The following is a 14,205-nucleotide window of genomic DNA, read 5'->3' on the forward strand; positions in this document are numbered from 1 at the left end:
GTGATCCTGCAAAAAATAAAAATAAAAAATAATAATAATAATAAAAATAAAATAAAAGAAAAATGGTTTGTAGTTCCTGAATTAAGCCTATAAAAAGAGATGGTTCATTAGCAGTTACTTGTCCTCAAAGAGGCTAATAAGTGAACCAGCATGAATGAGTTCATAAGCTATTGGATGAGTACTAGACCCTGCTAATTCGCACCTATCCCAGAACAAAACTCCGATGTAAGTCAGCACAGGTAAATAAGTAAAAAGTACGTATAATTGATGAAGGAAAAAAACAAAAAAAAGCATTACCAGTTTTGATAAGTTCCCATCAAGCCACATTCATGGATTGGAGGGACTAAAGTCAGCTTCCCTGGCCATTTGACCAATTTCCCATCTGCAACTTCATTTAGGCCTCTCTCATTTTGCATTAATGGGGCCAAACAGTTCTCCATTATTGTGAAGCTACAAAAGAATTATTGGGGTTAAGTGAAAAATAGTCGATTTTGGAAATGATTTTCTGTTCATGGAAGTAAAGAATTTCAACTTTTAATTAGCTGCTATAATGTGTGTTTCTTTGCAGCCAATTAAGAACTAATCATAGATTAAAAGAACAAAAAGTTGACAAGAAAAGAACAGTTTGAAGATAATAAACTGATGCACAACTAGTGGATCATATATCTCATCGGGGTTTTGGTGTCTTACAATAAAGAACTATCTCCACAAACAGAAGCTGAGGTTTTCATAAGATAATAAACAAAAGTTTTATAAAGAGAATATCATAAATTAATTAAGAACCGAAAATCTCAGAAATGAAGCCAGATTATGTTGAAAAGTTACCACGCCATGACTGGATTCTGATCACGGTGTACATGGTTAGCGGGTTTTTGCCAAATAACAAGAGCAAGATTATCCTTCTGCTCCAATTCCTTCCAGCACACACCTTTTTCCATTACCTCAATCTCAAGCTGCTCAGCTTGGAGATCTTCTTCTGTTTTTTCCCAACCTTTCCACTGTCTCTCCCAACTCACAATTAGTAGACCCGTCGAAATCCAATAGTACCCACCGGGATGCAGAATTCTAACATCCTCAATTAAGTAAAGCTGATCACCTACACAAATGAACTTAAATTCAGGAACAACTAGTCTTGTGCCCCAACAAGGTAACATAAGAAAATAAACCGATAAAATAAAATAAAAATAAATAAATAAATGCAATCTTGAAGTAAGAAAATTTGATTACCATAGGGAATTAGGCAGCGTGAGATGTGAGCCATGTCAAATTCCCTTGAAGGGCAGGAAAGTCGGACGGATGCAAGGATTTCAATTGAAGGTGTCAACAACAGTTTCTCAACCTGGTGTAAAGAACAGACCATTTTCATTAAATTTCAGTTTCTCAATAAGTTTGATTAATCTAAGTGATAAATTGGCGTGTAGATTTAGAGAGCTGAGATTCTGAGTCAAAACAGGGTGAAATTGTTGAGGGAAAGATGACGTGAAACTAATCATATCTTCTTTCTTTTTAACTCCATTAGCGATATATAATTACAAATTTCAACGCATTTTTTTTTTTTATCGTAGAAAATTCAAGACATATTTATTACTGAAAAGATCATGGAAAAGTACACTACAAGGTCCTTTGTACTAGTAATCAATGAGGGAACATTAAAAGAGAAAAACAAAATAACTGCTCAGGTTGACAAACATCTTCTTTACGAATTAACTTAACAAAAGACTGAACGTCTAATTGCAGCCAAGTTATTAACAACTTCAACTTTATGAAAGCGCAAAGTTTGCCGAGAACTAGTTTCACTCCTATTGTTGATCAAATTCTTGTTCTTACGACAGAAAAAAGAATTTAAAGAAAAGGAAGAAGAACGAGTATCTGAATCTTGATAATCAAAAGATGAACTTTACCTGGCCGGCTGTGGCCGCAATGTGTCTCCCCAAGCTCATTATTACCGGAAAAACGCGAGGTATATCGATAAAACAGTCAACAGGAGAATCACGATAATGAGTCCGCCTGCCATATTTGCAACTTCTGGGGAAACTTTTCCCGGTCCCGGAGCTGAGACTTTCCTGACCTTGGAGCCAATAATTGTCTTGGCATCTTGTCTGGCCATTAGGCATCCTCGAGTATCAATCTTGAAAAAAGAAGAGGAAAAAAATAAAAATCAATCAATCTTTGTTTTACAAAGCAGAGACGTAGAGGGAGAAGATGAGGAGAAGTTGTTGAGAATTTGCCCAGAAAGCACACCAGATTTCATGCAATTCTTAAAGAAAATCAAAGACAGCCACACAATTCCCGAGAAGAGAAAAATCTTCACATGCAATCAGAAGAACGATTTCAAAACACTAACCAAGAGACGACTAAGTTAAGACTTTCACAGAAATCCTCTCTCTAAGAATTCTCTCTCTCTACTTCCCAAAACATCAAACTCTGATCAGCAACCCCCGCTTATACAGCCTATTCCTATATCGGGGCCTAACTAATATAACTCCGACTAACATTTATATAACGACTAGTTATTTTAAAAAACTTGCCACTTCAGTACTTGATTACTAATAGACTCACTTAACTAACAACCTCCATCGTGAGTCTAATATCCAATTCAATTCTTTATTGTCATCTGGTCTTCTCATTCTTCTAATCCGAGCGTCGGAGAATTTGAGTGTAGAGGATGAAAAGAAATACATAAAATATAAGGGTTTGAGATATATAAAAATACTTTCTTTTAAGATTTTATTTGCACTCACTTTTTAAAATTTGTTAATGAGTTTCTATTGTAAATTACCCCCAAGATACAACAAACTCTTAAACACAATATCTAACAATAATATTGTGTTTCAGAACATGAAAAAAGCGTTAGACAATAATATGGAAAATACAAAAAAAAAAAATATAATATATATCAACTTGTTGCAATGAAAAGTGATGCAACACGAATTCAACCGTCAACCGAACTTGAAAAAAGTGAATTGAATTGAGAAGGATGATGTTGAGACACGTGTATCGCGCTCTCCTTAAGACAGATTCGTCCCCTCCGGCGAGTGCTTGAAGTTACGTTAGACGTCCGTCTCCCAAGAACCAACAACAACGACGGTAGCATGAAGCATTATCGAAACCGTCCGGTGAACTAGAACTTGCACATTTCCTCTATCACCAAAACGAACTTCAAGACTACAAAGGAACTCACGAAAACTGAGAGACAACTAGCGGAGAATGTGTGTATTTTGTGTTCTGTGTGTTTTCCTTCATGTGGAGAATGCCTTATATAGGCTCTCCAAAAAGATGTTACAAAAAAAAGAATTATGGGGATTTAAACACACACCACAATAGAGCAAAAACTATTCAATTTTTTTTTAAAATACATCCGGCCACATTTCTTCACCTAGATTCCGATTTTGATGATGAAAAACTAAAGCCATTAAGCTCATTAACCATGGCAAATTCAATTTTCTTTCATTAGTCACCATCAAGCCCCATTACACACCATTAAGCTCATTAACCAGGCCAAACAGTTTTGACAGAATGTGGACAGTCTTGGGCAGAAAAAAAATTACAAAAAAAAGCCCTCACGGAGTAGGCTTTTCGGTCCGACATTCGTGTCCACAGGTTGCGGGTGCACACAATGGGCTCCTAACCCTCTGGGTCCGTTATTTGCATCCCCATGCGCGTGAGAGAGCCTCTCAAGTATACATGCTTACCTAGTCTTCAAAATGCAATCACTTAGATACACCACCAAGACTTCATTCCTAACCAATGTGGGATTTTATAATTTCCATCCAATTTAACCATTTCAAGTGGCATACTTAGAGCATCCATTTTTCATTCACCTAATATCCATTTTGAATGTGTGAATATCTGATTTTAAACTTCTAGTGACAGAGAATGCTAATTCATTGAGATCTGTCCCAAAATCTAATTGAGCCTCTTTCCAATATCGACCTTATAGGCCTTTAACATGATTTATAAAGCCATTTTTCCAACAAAAAGTAAGTAAATTTTAAGTCTTTATTTTAAAATTTTGAATAACTAAATATTAAAAAGTCCTATTCTCATAAGAGATAACACAGATAGTAAATGTGTCTGACGATAAACCATAAGTTGTTTCAACTATATGTTTATTGATCTTCTTTTCTCCTAATTTATTAATGATTAATGATAAATTCTAATAACTATTCTATTAAATAAGTATCCAATTATTATTATTATTTTTATTACTATTATTATTATTTTGCAATAACTGACTAAGAAAATGATTATGGCTAGTTACGAAGAAAAAAAAGCGAAAAAAAAGTGCAGATATGGTGTTAAGAGATAATAATGAAAAAGCCATACGGTTAAAAAAGAATTCTTAAACGATATAAAACAGGTGAAGCAAGACTTGAGTTTGAGAAGACGTGGATTTTATCCCCACCATATAGATGAAAAAGATAGTCTAAATTTGATATTTATTTAGATATATATTTAAATTTGAGACGATGGGATATATAAAAGTAAAAATTAACGCATAAATGAAGCTTTAATACATTTTATGAAAAAGTGGGGAAAAAGAGTAAAAAAAAAAAAAAATAGATAGTCTTTTTTCTTGTAGTCACATATCCCATAGTAAAAAGGAAATATCCATAGGAAGATATTGCTACATGGCCTAATCAAATTCAAATCCGACTCCGAATCAAACTTGAAGGAATAATTAAGAAATTTCAGTAACTATAAATATAAGACGTAATTAAGCAGTGCAAGCGCACTACACAATCAAACACCATAGATCTACTCTAGTCTTTTCCAACCTCAATCCAATTTTCTTTTTTGCTATTTTCTCCTTTCAATTCCTTTGTTACTAATCAGACAATTACAATGGTCACTAAGCAGTTTTTAGCTTCACTTTGGAGAAGACTTTATTATTATTCTTCATCCAATTCCAACGACACCGAGTCGAACGATTTGGCCATCTTGAAAGGTTTTTTTTTTTTTTTTTTCATATAACTGTTCACATTTATTTTTCTTTCTTCCAACTTTAGCTATTCGTGATGAAAATCAATCAAATTAAAATAAACTTGTTCCAATTTTAACGTGTGTTATATTGGTTCATTATTATATATTATATATATATAAGGCATGCATGTTAAGCGTCTAATTTTCTTTTCCTGTTTTTCTTCTATATAAAAAAAGAGTTTTTGACGTATATTACATTAATTATTTTTGAATTATTATGACATTTAATCAATTTGTTATTAATTCCGAAGTTTTCATGTAATACTCTCAGCAAGAGAAGCTAAACCCAGTCACCATTTGTTGAAGATTGAGTCCTTTAATAAACTTTCTGAAAATCTATCATCGCCTTACATCGCTGAGGAGTTTACGGCAGGAGGCTATACGTGGTATGTTCTTAGCATTCTTATATTAATCCTAAAAAGATTTGCATTATTATTTTTCAAAAAAAAAAAAAAAAAATTCTAGCTCTAGATTTGCAAAAGTATTTAGTTTAGAACAACAATACATCTTTGAAATTTTTGTAATTAAATTGGGCGTGCATGGCAGGCTTCTTTGTATACACCTGCAGGGTGACGAAGAGAATGATGGAAAAAATCATGTTTCTATTTATTTGGAAGTGACAGATTCGACTGATCTTCCTGATGGTTGGGAGATTAATGCTAGTTGGGAGATTAATGCTACTTTCAACTTTTTTATTTACGATCAGATTCGGGACAAGTACGTTGGTCTCCAAGGTATATATCTATATACATATTCTCCATATACGAACACACACTGACACACACACACATATATAATAATATAATATGATATCAGTATTTATAAATTAGACAAGTTGTAGTAGCAAATTGTATTAATCGAACCTTTTCCACTGTTCAATATTTATTTTATTTTATTTAGTTTATTTTTTGAGAATATGTAGTGCTCAAGAATTCAATACAATATACGAAAACTAAAAAACAATTTAGTATTAATTAATGTTCAAGGTTAATAATAAGCATTTGATCAAAGTATATACATGCATGTATAGGATTGATCATATAAAATTTATACAAATATTTCTAGGAACTTTTTCTAGTAGTCTCTATAATTATAGATTATCAGCTGTCTTTTACTTTTTAGTCGTTAAATCAATATCAGAATATGTTTGTTCTGCGTACTATTTTAATGTTATGTGATTTTAATCGGATCCAACAATCACAAATTAAGACTACTAGTATAGTATACTACCGAAAAAACTCTCATATTTTTAGGAATTTTCAAGTTTGAATTTCCTTATAAGAGATTTGAGCTTTATTCTTATAGTACTTGAAAAGCACTCACTTAACTTGTAATTACACGTAGAGGCGAGAAAAAGACGTTTCTACTCAATGAAGAACCGATGGGGCGTCACAAAATTTATTGATCTTAAGACGTTAAACAACCCATCAAAAGGATACCTCATCAATGATATCTGTATTTTTGGAGTGGAGGTTTTCATTTCATGCACCCAGATGCATCTGAGGATGATACGTGAACCCGAAAGAATTTACAAATTTAAATGGCAAGTTGACAATTTTTCAAAGAAAATACGTGATAAGTGGTACAAATCTGATTATTTCGTTGCTGGAGATTATAAATGGTACGCACGTATAATGTTTGATATACAACAACAATATTAATAATGTTATTTGCAAAACTAACAGATTGTATTGTTTGAAAACAACTTATATTTAATCAGTATATTATGTATATTTTGGTGCCTTAAATGCAGGAGGATGTTGTTGAATCCAAATTGTCATGCTTTGAGTAAAGGAAGCATTACAGTTGGTCTGGAATTCGATACTTCAGCCATTCCTCCCAATAATAGGCTGCTTATGAATTATCTTCTTCGGTTGGTGGAACAAAACAACAAAGATGAAGATATTGAAGTTTTTGGTGAATATATATATATATAATGCCTTTTTTATTCTAGTTTTCCTTCTTATATATTCTCTTTCATGAATTGGAAGAAAGATTTTTAATTATAAGTTTTTACCTAATTTCTTTTCTTTTCGTTAATTCAGGTAGTGGTTTATTCTACTCCTCTAGATATACAGATCCTTCGAGTACTTATGGAGATTGCATCCTAGAAGGAGAAACTGAGCATCATAAAAGTCCTTATTTCATATCTCTTGCTGAACTCCAAGATCCGAAATTGGGTTACCTCATAAATGACACCTGCATATCTATTATTATTATTATTATTATTATTATTATTATTATTATTATTATTATTATTAATCTTTTTAGAGGGAGTGCGTAATAAGGATTTTCATTTATTTACCCGCCAAATATGGATCACACGGATAGGAATCTACACGTGTTTTATATACGTACAAACATTATTGCTTTTTGGGTTTCGTTTTATTTTCTTTTTAGGGCTAAAATTTGGGTTTGATTGATAAGAGCAAAGGAATTTATCCTTAACGGTGAGTGGTTCTATATATATATTGGCCGGTTGACCACGTTGTGTATTTGTTATTTTCTGTTCCCTTTAATTGGGGAATCAAGTAATTGGAAAGGTCCCTGTGGCTATGGAGGTTGAGTCCTTCTTGTTGGTTATGGTTATTTGTTTTCTTCGTTATTTTATTATTTTATAATAAAAGCGTTGATATTTTTTCTTTCTTATTGTTGGTTTATATTGTTGTGTTATTTTGTTAATTCTCACTTTATGATTTTGTCAATGTGTCTCACCCATTTATCGATAACATGAGTGATGGTATCCGATTAGATTTAATTCTTTATTGTGTTGCTCTTTGTCTCTATTATTTAGCATTTGGTCTTAGTCGATTGGGTAAATCTATGGAGCGGATCTTTCACCGTTTGGTCTTAGAACTTGTGTTTCATTCCTAAGCCTCGTAAGTCTTTACTGGCGGATCAAACCAATGTTCGGAGTCAAATTTTATTGTAGGTAGTGCTCACTTACGATTAGTTTGAATATGTAATTTTGTTTTAATGAAATGAAATTTTCCCCAAAAATACCTGAAAAGGTTAAATAAAAAAAATAAAAAAATAGTACTGTAAAGGTAAATTGCATTAAGTACAATTTATCCACCAATACTTTATTTATCCGCACATGCGTGTACATATATTTATGATCGATTTGATATACATAGGTATCATGTTGGTTTTTTTTCAAAGTGAGAGAGAATATGTGCATTATAAAATGTGCGGACTTTTAATGTCCTTAATTGCTAATTAAGTTCACCATCTTTGACTTCATGGGTATAATCTGAAATGCCAATCCTCTATCCTTAAGAAATAAACTGTATAATCCTCTAATCATGGATGCAATCTAATCTAATGGTCTTAATTATAGTTATTAAGTAGTAATAATAGTAATGGTCCTGATTATAGCGACGAAATTTCATTTTTAAATGAAAGAAATGTACACTAGTGTCATGTAGTACTAACTAACACAATTATTTAGAATATAAGAAATATTAAAAACAATTAAAAACAACTAATTATCCTCTAATAATTAGCCCGAGAGTTTCTGATAAAACACAATAATTAGTATATAATTTGTCTTGTTATTGTCGTTTTTTTTTTCTTTTTGAATAACTATTTCCTTGATTTTAAACGTATATTTTGGCCTGCCAAATGATAGTGCATAGTTATAATAGTAGTAAGAGTGTATACGTCTGAATTTTTACTCTTTTTTTATTAATCCATTTTTGTTAGTATAATATTAACTAAAAAAGTTATTAATCGAAAGTAAGAGTAAAAATCATGAGGTATGTATGCACTTTTAAAAGGTATTTATTTTATTTTTCCCAAATGTTATACAAAAACGAATTTGACAAAAAAAAAAAAAAAAAAAAAAAAAAAAAAAAAAAAAAAAAAAAACATGAAAAAAAAAAATCACACGTAAATATACAATCCATCTTCTACCTCACAAAGGCATAAAACACTACGAATTAGTAACAAACAACACCAACGTTGATTCTGGAGGAATGAGAGGCTAATGTTGGGGGGTTGGTGTTGTGTGGGTAAAGAATTAATATTTAGTTGAGCAAAAGAAAAATTAGGAAAAATAATAATAATAAAAAAAGAAGTATAAAATAATAAGAGAACTATTAATAGTTATGCACAATACCAACGATCATAACGCTTAACAGATTTCTTTAGGATAAAAAAAGTAAGACTCAAAGCGAACATATGTTCATAATAAAAGTAATTACTTTTTTTGCCCAACAAACATGTAATTAGTATCGTTGTCACAACTGATAATGCTAGTTGGAAAAGAAAAAAAAAATGACAAGAGAATTAATCAACTAATAGCTGTTGAAAAAAAAAAAGAAAAAAAAAACTCAATTTTTCGGATCAAATGATCATACACATAAGAATCTTAAAAAGGGTGTTCAAGTAACCAACATCTATGAACTTCTCAGCAAACAAAACCATCTATGAACTACTTTTGGCTCCCATATTCTGCAGGTGAATTTCCTAAAGTAATTAATTATTCCCACCGGTGTAATTAATAGAATGGCTTATTCATCTGCTTAAAACTCCATCAAGTCCATTGCAAGTCAATGAATCACCTAATAATAATCACTCTCATTGAGTTTGTCACACTCCAAAATATATAGTATATGAATTTTTATTAACCCTAAAATAGAGGGTATAAAAATGAAAACCCCTAAAAATAGAAATTATTTACGTTATCCGCCCATAAACGTTACCAATCCTTGCATGTAAAGTTTGTGATTAATGATTCATTTATTAATCCTATAAATTAATTAATACTGCCGTGCAGTTTCAAATGAGCTGGTTTGCCCGAGAGGTTAAGGGGGTAGACTTAAGATCTACTGCACATAAGTGCGCGTGGGTTCGAACCCCACAGCCAGCAGTTTTTTTCTTTTTTTTTTTTAAATGAAAGTGGAACTTTTTCACTTTTTGGATTTTTGGATAATACTTCCTGAATAATTTATCTAATTATCTCCTTCCTTAAACTTATTATTATTATTATTTTTTAAGAAAGTCACCCCTGCCCAATTATGATAACACTTTGAATATCTTTTTTAATCCCAATGGTAAGCGTTCCGCATACTGCATAAGAATTAAGAACTATTGAAAATCAAGATATTTACATACATATTTATTTGGAGCACCCTAAATTTAAAAATGTTTGCTTATTTATTTATTTACAAAATTATCTTCTAACGTATATATAAATACTTTTATATCCTTATATAATGAAAAAGGAAAAAAAAACAATGTACTACAAAATGAAATCTAAATATTGAAAATTTCTTTAAAAAAAATAATAACACATGATTTAAAAAATTGAAAAAAAAAACATTCCATTTAAACACAAATGCATTTTTCTTTGAAAAAACTAAAATCACCAAAAATGAGGACTATACAATCTGAAAATACGGAATGAACACATTTTCATTAATATAATGATAATATCATTATGAGATAGAACTTATAAAACATAAGAAACGGGAAAATGTATTCAATAGTAATCATTTTCATTATTTTAACAAAGATATCATTATGAAACAAATTGAATATAAATATTTATAAGAAATCTGAAACAACAATAATACATGAGGCACGGACTCATAAATAAAAATGTTTCATATATTGTAATGATAATATTATTACAAGACAAGAATGAATATAATAATTTACAACAAAATAACAGTCATCTCCAACGAGTTTTAAAATGTAGAAAATCATAAACGTGGTAAATTAATCTTCATTATCAAAACGAATATCATTTTACATAAAAAGGATAATATACAAATGAAACGTAATGATAAGATCATAATGAAACAAGCATTTTTATTATATGGTCAACTTATATAAGTTCGACATGGAAAAAATTTCACTCTAAAAATGAATGTCATGTATAAAAGAAATCTACGGTTTCATTCTAAGAAATATAATATCATTATGAGCATGAACAAACTGAAAACATTTGTTTATAATATTTTACGAATTCCTTGGAAATAAATCAGCATTGTGAGAAATAATGAATTGAAAAATGGTTCTTTACATCTTCATTGTGATAATGAAAACGGAAGTATAAAATAGAAACGAGAGGCACAAAAGAGATCAAATATTGAAAAAGTTCATTACTAGGTATATTGAAAAAGTTTAGAATAATAAAGTTATAGAAAAATGAGTGAGTAAAATGAAAACGTCTTGATAACAACGACATGTTCAACAAATGAAGTAAAAATAAAGAAAGCCAACAAAAGCAAAATGCATTCAACCTCAGCAAAACGTTGAACCAATCTCTTATATATGATACAACACAAAAAATCTCTTATGAAGATAACAACAAAAAAACAAAAAAACAAAAAAACAAAACAAACAAACAAACAAAATCTGTCCTCCCCTCAAAGCAAATGAACTCAGCCACGAATTATGCAATAAAAAGCTCTCGCATTGTGGTATACACAATCCCATACACGATGTCTGTTCTTCTTAGAGAGAAACTCCTAATTTGAAAGACCATATTAAGAATAAATCAATACATTGATAACAAAATATTAAATGACAACGAAAAGGAAAGCCAAAATCACAATATAATCAGAAAAAAAAATCTTAATATTATCGGGAAAAATAAAGCCACCAAATAAAAAGAGTTCATATAAAGAACATGCCCAAAATAAATCATGAGGGCAAATCTGATATAAAATATGTCTTATTAAGCATACATAGACATGTTTGCAGTATTGTATAATAATAGACATTTTTAGATTCAGACTCTCCATAATAGACATCTTATGTAATATCTTCTTGAAAATCCATGATTCAAAAACGTCGATAGAAATTAACAAGAGATGAAGTTTAAATATTCACTCATTTATTTACTCTTCACATTAACATGTACTATAATCCAAAATGACAATAGTTAATTAATATGATCTTCTTAAACAAGTATTAACTATAAATTAAATTATGAAACAGAACAAGTATTCTTACATAAACCGATATTATGATCTAAAACGACACTGTAAAGACTCCCATAAAATCCTCCTTAAACAAAAAGGTTATAATATATAGCTTTTTAGGCCATATTTAGTAGTTTGTATTGTATTGTATAAAACAATGTCGGCTCTACCCTTAGGTTTTAGCTAACTGCCTATGGCCCCAGTTAAATTAAGGCCCCCGTTTATCTAAAGCTCCTCATTAATTATATATGCAAAACAAATTTGTTTTATATTAAATCAGGAAAAACGTAACTGAATTTATGGAAACTATTTATTGAAGATCGTGTAGTTGGAATCTCAATATTGTTTGCACATAATTAGCTTTTTTAATAGGAAGATCAATAGTCAAAATTTTTTCTTTAGTATGCATTAACAATTTCCTTCTTTTTTTTTTTTTTTTTTTTTGAAAAACGATTTTCAAATGGCTAGAGCCTAGAACGTCTTTAGAAGCACATAAATGGATTTTCTCTTTTTAGACACAACAATGAGTTAAAAAGAAAAACAAAATCAACTGCTTTTAAATGATAACCAACTAATTACTTTTTTTAAATTAAGCACACTGAACCTCAAAAAGACTCGAATATTTACTTACAATATATATGTACATGTGTCTATTTTACACAGAGAAAAAATATTAAAAAAAGAACAAAAATTATCATTACCCTGCGTCTACCTCTCCCTACTTTCCTACCCATCAACATCATTTCAAGAGTTTTGCAAGGTCTCAACATTTTTTAGGTTATATCTTTCTTTCTTACTTCTTTTTGTCAATTTATTGATCAATATCTGAATTTCACAATAGCTATTTTATTTGTATTTTATTTTCTATTTAGTTTTTTATTTAAATCTAAGCTATTAAAAAATATATCTACTAAAAAAATATAAAAATTTAATTTATAATTTTGCATCTAAAAAGACAAGAACGGATTTCTAATACACTTTTATAAATATATTCTTTTCATTTTGACAAGGCCCCTTTTAATAATTTTGTTTAAGTCCCCGTACGTGCTTGAGCCGGCCTTGGTATAAAATGTATTGTATTAAGTTATATTGTTATAATATAATACAGTGTTTAGTATCACCATGTACTGTATAAGGGGTTAAAATGTAAAATTTTAAAAATTTTAAGGTTAAAATGTAAAGTTTTAAAAAGTTTGGGATCAAAATATAGATTTTTTAAAAATTTTGGGGGCAAAATTTAATTTTTCAAAAGTTTCAAAGACAATAATTTTTAAAAAATTTTGAGACCAAAATGTAATTTTGTGAAAATTGAGGTGTCAAAATATAAGTTTTAAAAATATAAATTTGCAATGTGCCTCATTCATTTTTAAACAATTACAGGTTTCGGTATGACCCTATGTCAGTCTAATCCCGACCAAAGTCGTACTCAATCTCGGCATAAATCATAAATCCATTATAAAATAATACAATACAATAGGATAAAAATGAGTCTTATTCTATAGTACGATATAGACTATATAAATTTATCATCCGTATTAGTTTATATAATACAATAGTCATATTAAACATTGTACTAATATATTATTATACAGTACGATACTCTAATACAATAAAACAAATCATGTTCTTAAAGTATTTTTTTCTCATTTTGTCTATTTTGTCCTACTCTAAAGCTTTTTTTTTTTTTTTTTCCTTTTCTCTTTCTAAAATGAGTTGTAATTAATTTTTTCTTGTTTGTTCTAAACTAAACTCATAAAAGAATAGTAAAATCAAGAGAAATAAAAAAGAAAAGGTAAAAAATGAAACCTATAAGCATCAAACAATACATAATCAATTTTATTACTTTCTCTTTTCTATTTTCTCTTTTTTCTATTTTCTTTTTTTCTCTGTTTTTTTTAATCTTTTTATTTTTATTTTTCTATTCTTTTGCCTAATTTTTTCCCCTAATATTCTTTGACATTTTTTTCTTTTACAATATCTTTCTTTTAAAAACTCTTTTTTTTTTTGTAAAAGACAAACTCTTTTTCTTATTTTTTAATAAAAATAATTTCTTTTAAATATGTTCTCATAGTTTTTTTCTCTCCAAAAATTATAATTTAACTTCAATTATGTTTTCTTTTTTAAATTTTCTCTTTTTTTCTCTTTTTAAATTTTTTTATTTTTTCTTCCTTTTTAAACCATTTGTCTTTTTTTTTATTTTTCTGTTAATATTTTTTGTCAATTTTTTTTTTACAATATTCTTCTTTAAAATACTTTTTTTCCTCGCTTTCTTTTTATTAAAACAATT

The 14,205-nt window shown here is 29.5% G+C and overlaps 1 non-coding gene across 1 annotated transcript; it reads left to right on the forward strand.

Moving 5' to 3' along the window:
• Positions 1-9,773: 9,773 nt before the first annotated feature.
• On the forward strand, positions 9,774-9,856 carry TRNAL-UAA. Its single transcript has one exon. It is a non-coding gene; the product is annotated as a tRNA-Leu (tRNA).
• Positions 9,857-14,205: the final 4,349 nt, after the last annotated feature.

This window comes from Morus notabilis, unplaced genomic scaffold (assembly GCF_000414095.1).
Source record: "Morus notabilis unplaced genomic scaffold, ASM41409v2 Scaffold1009, whole genome shotgun sequence".
NCBI classification, from domain to species: Eukaryota; Viridiplantae; Streptophyta; class Magnoliopsida; order Rosales; family Moraceae; genus Morus; species Morus notabilis.